This window comes from Phaseolus vulgaris, chromosome 9 (assembly GCF_051622355.1).
Source record: "Phaseolus vulgaris cultivar YP4 chromosome 9, ASM5162235v1, whole genome shotgun sequence".
Classification (NCBI taxonomy): Eukaryota; Viridiplantae; Streptophyta; class Magnoliopsida; order Fabales; family Fabaceae; genus Phaseolus; species Phaseolus vulgaris.
The window spans coordinates 23,203,456-23,210,419 of NC_143506.1; positions in this window are offsets into that span (position 1 = coordinate 23,203,456).

Consider the following 6,964-nt stretch of genomic DNA (forward strand, 5'->3'; position numbering starts at 1 on the left):
TACCTGAGGCCAAGAGATTTCTTCCAACCTGGCTTTGAAAAAATATCTAACCTTAACCTTAACCACCTCATTATGTTCGCACCACTGGCTATCCTCTACTTCTAAACGATTTTGATCCCCAATCCACACACATGTCTTTTAGCACTAAAGCACAATGATCTGAGACTGATCTACTTAAAACAAATTGTTTGTTGTTCGGCCAAACTTCCAGTCATTCCCTGGAAACCAAAATTCTGTCAATTTTACTTTTAACAGACCCATTCGGTTTGTACCAAGTAAACTTTCTTCCCACCATCGAAATATCCAACAATTCAGATTTTTCAATAAAATCATTAAACTTGCATATTTCTCTACTGTAGTCAAATACCGAAATCAGACTATTTCTCTGCTCCTTTCGTCTAATAGAATTAAAATCCACAATGATGCACTAACCCATGTTCTTTCGAATCTTCCTGAGTTCACTGATCTCATTCCATACCGCCTTCTTTTCCCTCAATGAGTTGGAGCTATACACATTCACTACAGTGACTTGTAACCCGACTCCAACCTTCCAATCCCCTTCGATAATAGACTAATTTCTCTCATTAAAAGATTTTTTCATACGAAAACAACTTCTTCTCCACATCATACACATCATAATAATCCTTCCTGCATTATTAATTACACAACTTTCAACCCAATTGATATCATTAGATCCCCACAAGAAATAACAATTCTCCTTGCCAAACCTAGAACATTTTGTCTCTTGTAAACAAACAAATTCTACATCTTCATTATACATCGAATCTCTTAAGTATTTCTTTTAATATTTTCTTCTTGCTGCCTTATAAAAGTTTCAATGACCTATTTAGTTGTGAAAATTCATGAAAACTCAATGAGTATATAATCAACTGGTACCATTTGATATCGAAATTATACCATAATTTGATAACCAAGTAATTCTCTATTGAAGTGTATGATCATTCGTATCTTTAATAAACAATAAATATATATTTTATCAAGTTAATTCTTTTATTATTCTCTTAGATATATTTTATATTAGAATATGTTACTTAGTTTTTATTATTTCTAGCTTACCTATTTATTTATAATTATTATAAAATTGTGATAATTATGTTTTCACGTATTAGAGTATAAGAATACATGATAATCTAAGTAAAAGATAGTGTCATGAACAGCAGCAGAAAAAAAAGTCAATACATATCGTAATTCATTTATACGGATATCTTTATATTTATATATTAATTGCGTTACTTAATATTATTTATAGTAGTGATAGAGAAGTAAAAATATAAAATTAATTTTATATAGAAAAAGTCAAGACTACAAAGTAAATGAATGTCAAACAAATGGACAAAGAATTAAAAAAAAATTGAAAAACATTTTATTCTGGTGTTTAGGTACACTGAAAAAAAAATATATTAAAAAATAAGGATTATGATATTTTTACATCTTGCTTAATCTTATCTTCACAATAAATATTAATATTTATAATAATTTTTTTTTTAAAAGTATTTTAAAATTAGAAAAGTTATAAATTTTTATAAATAATTAAAATATTAATATTTATTAGGATACATTGTGTTGTAAAAGTAATTTAAATCTTAAGTATAGTTGCTTTTGTTTTTGTCCTTTGTCGGTTGGCGATAGTGGACTTTTAGGAAGATATCTGCCCTGTAAACAAAGTGTGAGAACAGAACATAGCATAAATAACAGTGTCCTTTTCTCAAAACTATAAGCCTTTTGACCTTCACAAAGTTAAAGCTCTATACTTTAAGAAACTACTTTTTCTCATTTTCCTAGTGTGTAAGGAATCCCCCACTACTTTTACATAAGAAAAATAATATGTTATTAAATTATATCAATGCAAATTACAGAAATTATAATATTATTTCATATTTTGATTAATAATTTTATTACAAAATTTATTATTATATTGAAAGTGCTAGACAAAAAAATGGTTAAACTAAGCTCTCTACTTTAGAAAAGTCAACTTGAATACTACATCATTTATGTTTGGATCAAATGAAGATTGTTTATAATCTAAGTACATTTAAGTTATTTATTACTATACATATAATTTAATATTATTTTTTTAGTATCATATTTTTCTTTTCAACATTTATGAAAAGAAAGTCTGACGGTAAAAGTTGAGGAAGAAAAATATTGCATAATATGTTTTTTTATAATAATTTTCATGTTAAGTATTATTATGCAACTTAACTGATATAATTAGGCTGACATCTCAACTAGGTTACACCTTAAGTAACAACAATCATCTGTCATCACATGAAAAAAATATTATTAAAAAAATATAAAAAATATGGGAGAACTAGACCAAAACTTATGTTAACAAAAACGATATATATGTAGACTATAGTTATTCATAAAGAATTGTAATAACAGACTATATGGAAACCTATTATACCAACAAAATGAATCTCTATGAATAAATCCTAAATTAGCCAACTTATCAACATACGCATTTTTTTTACAAAAAATATGAGTAACCCTAAACCTAATTTTTTCGCAGTAATTAAGACAAGTATTTGATCGATTACGTAGCATCCATGGAACAAAATGTATTTTTTATTACACGTTAATATGTTTAACAAAGTTAATTATAAAATAAACATATTATAATCTATCATCAAATAAAAAAATTGATGAAATATATTGAATGTAATTAATTTTCTTATTATCGTCAAATATAAAATAAAATCGTTTAAAAGATACCTTCAATATCTTGCAATAAGTATTATTTGAAAGTTTTATATATAAGCCTTCAAATAAGAAGATAACAATTATATATAAATTTTAATGTAAAATCAAGCTTTCATAAAAAAAAAATGTATTTTTCAAAATGTTTTATTTAGCAATACCTTTTAATTTATTTGGAAGAGTGTAAAAAAATACTTAAATATTATAAAAATGACTATAAAGAAAACTTGCGTTTCAGCTAGTATCACTACAAGAAAATCATGAAATAGAAACTAATTTTTAGAGATAAAATAATTAGTTGCAATAGTAACTAAATTAGATACCATTTTAGAAACTAAACAAAAAATTGGTTTCTAAATTAGTTTATATTATTGTTAAATAGTTTCTAAATTGGTATTTAATTAGCACCCAAAGAGTTTTAGAGACCAAATTTAGAAACTAAGTAATTGGTAGTTAAAACCTTGGTTGCTAATTAGATACCAATTTAGAAACTATTTAATAATAATAGAAATTAATTTAGAAACTATTTTTTGTTAGTTTCTAATATGGTCTCTAATTTAGTTACTATTGCAACTAATTATTTTAGTATCTAAAATTGGTTTTTATTTCATGATTTTCTTGTACTGTATTTTAATACAGACTTGATTTTTTTTTTAAATTATAGACTAGTATTTATAGTAATTGAATGGAATTAGCAAAAAAAAAAAAAAAACATGTCTCTTCTTATTGTGAATTTTTATTTCGTCATTTAAAATATCTTTCAAAGAAATAGAAAAAGTTTATCAGAGCAAAAGTTGTAAGAATACAAAGTTTAACCTCCTCTTATATTTTTGCGCTGACCAAACATATTTTATATAAATTATATCTATAAAATATAATTCTAATTTAAAAGTATTTTAACATTTTATTGACATGAATAAAATTAATGTAATTCTTCTGATTTTAAGTCTATTAATATAGTATCTTTAAAATCAATAATTGAATTCGATGTATTATTAGCTTTAGGGTTAGACTTGTTTATTATGATTTTGTATTTAAATGTTACGTCGATTTGTTAAAAAGAATGTTTATAAACTATTTTTTTGTCTCGATATTTAAGTTATATGAACTTTTGAACGCACTTAAATAGTATTATTTATTTTTAATTTGTATAAAAATAATAAAATCTTTTGATTATATATTTACAGAGGTTATAATTTTAAATTTTTAATAAAAATAATCAAAATTACTAATATATATAGTTTAATATATAAATATGTAAATAAAAATCATATTTTACACAAAATTATTGATCATGATATTGTAAAAGTTTATTTAACTTGATGGGATTAAAGTCTTCTTTATTTTTATTGTAAAAATATTATCATATTATATTGTTACAATAAATAAAACACTGAATTCATATTAAACGAGTTGAGTTTTGATATAATTTAAGTATAATTTTTTAATTTACAATTGATTAGAAAAAATTACAGATATGTTTTAAAAATAATATATTTTAAACTAAACAATTTAAAATTTATAACAAATTATAATTAGATTACTACATAAATAATATATTTCAATTAATTTCATAATAAATTATTATTATTACTATACAAAATATTTCATTATATAATTGTGTATTAACTTTATTTAGTTTAAGTTCATTATTGTATCTACAATAGTTCATTATTATTTCTACCTTAGTTATTAAACAATTGTTAAAGGTTAATACACATAAATTTCGTAACATTTAAAAAGTAAAAAAATATTTAATTTAAAATATATTTATTTAATAGAATATGTAAATGTAGTTTATTTTTTTCATTGAAATAAAGTAATGTATATATATAACCAAATGCATATTATATATTTATAAAAAAAAATAGATAATGAACTATCTAGTTCTTTTTAAAATTAGCTTCAGAAACGTGTTTTTATATCGATTATGTATAAAGTAGAGTCATAATAGTTTATCACAAAAAGAACAAATACACTATTTAAATGAATGTTTACATTATAGAGATGTGTATAAAAGAAAAACATTATAATTAACTCTAAACCAATTTAATAAGAAAAATCATTTTATCAATGCAAACATTTCAATCAATATATAAAAAATATAATATTTAGTGTGTTTTATCATATACTAACATATTCAAATCAATACATAGATTTATAAGGAAACCTAGGAATAATGAATTAGAGTAAGTTCATTTCGATCTAAATTGTCTTACATATGTTACAATGTGCAAAAATTCTCCCTTGACTTCTCACAACCTAATATCATTCTAAATTTACAAATTAGCATTCTATTTATATTTATATTTAATATTCACTTTCAATGAAGAAACAAAGAGAAAGAAGATTTTTCTTTGATTTTTTGTTTTTTTTTTTTGAGATATATTTTTAAAACTAATTATTAATATTTTAAAATATAAAAAAATTTAATAAAAAATTAAAATAAATTTCAATAAAGATAATATTTTGTCATCAAATAAATTTAAATATTTTATAAATTCAATATTTAACCTTATTTATTATTAATTATTATAAGTAACACAATAAGATATAATATGTATAGATGATTTTGTAAATCACACAATATTAATTTGTATTGCAAATATTTAACCGATGTTAATTTGACCTTCCACTATTTTAATATTTAACAAGTCTTTCAATTCTTAAAAGTCACAAAAAAATGTTTTGATCGTAAAAAGAATGATTTAACTTATTGAATAATTTTAAAGTATAAAATTAATTTCAAATAAACATTTAAACGAAAAATTTTATTATTTAGTTTTTCTTATATAATAAAATGTTTTCTTTCACATATTAATAAAATAAAATATCAACTTAAGATTATAATTAAAAAAATCAGTTATTTTTTTTTCCTCAACAAAAAATAATTGAATAAAAAAAGTTATTTAAAGATATCCCAGCCCTTTCCAAAAGCACCTCACAGTAAAAAAAATAACAGAATACATCAACTCTACCTAATAAAATAAATTCAGTTGTTGATATTAAAAATAAAAAATGCATTCATATTCAACGTTCCAACAGAAATATGATTTATATAAAAATTTATGGGTGGCAATAACCGTAATTAATTAACTAATTGACATTGACTAATAACTAATGAACTCAATTTATGACATGTAGTTGTGTATCACTTCAGTTGCATCTTTCACGTGTAACATGTGGTCAGAAATTACAAAAAAAGTTTGATAGAATTTGTTGAGAATTTTGCAGCTTGTATATATTGAGTTGTTAAAATTATATAAGTTTCTCAATTATTATTTTTTATAAAAGGGTTTTCTGTTATTTAAATTTTGATAGTATCTAATACTTACTTTTTAAGCAATACTCATTATACTAAATTTCAAAGAAATATAATTTATTAATGATTTTTAGAACCTTTTGGTAGGTGAAAGACTCAATCAAGTATAAAGTGCAGAAGACAATTTTTGTATGTGCGAATACTTGGTCATGCTTTTCTCAATAATTTTATATTCTGTTTTATTTAGGAGTTTGGATTAAACGGAGAATGAAAAAGAAAATAAAAGAAGAGAAAGTGAAATTAATTAAATTAAAAGAAAAAAAAAATGAAAACGGTATAAAAGTATATAATAGATGTGATTAATGCAATAAAATAATTTTTTATACATTTATAAAATAGTTTGTAAAATATTCTTTTAAAAAATAATTTGATATAAAAATACTTTATAAATAATTTAATATAAAATTAATTTTTAAAATATAAATTATAGTTAATATGAATTTTAAATTAAAATAAAAAATTATTTTATTTATTTTAATTATTTTATTATGACATAAAAACATAATAAAGGATTATATATATATATATACATGTAAATAAAAAATATAATTGATTATGGTTTTTTATACAATCAATTATTTAAGAGTTAAATATACCTTACTCTCATGTAATTAGTTTTATCGTACTTAAAATTTTTCAAATTTTATTTATTAAAATACATCATTGCCAATTTTTTCTTTTACGTGATAAATAAATTTCTAACTAAATCAAAATTTTAAAATATTTCATATGATTCATTATTCAAATGAATATTATAATATTATAATATAATTTATATTAACAATTTATTTATATGTAAAAAGAAATATTAAAAAATGAAAATTCTAAAATTTAAACTAGAAAAAATATTAATTTCAATATAATACATAATTTAAAAAACCGTAGTCAATTACAGATATTTTCTTAATAAGTAACTCTATC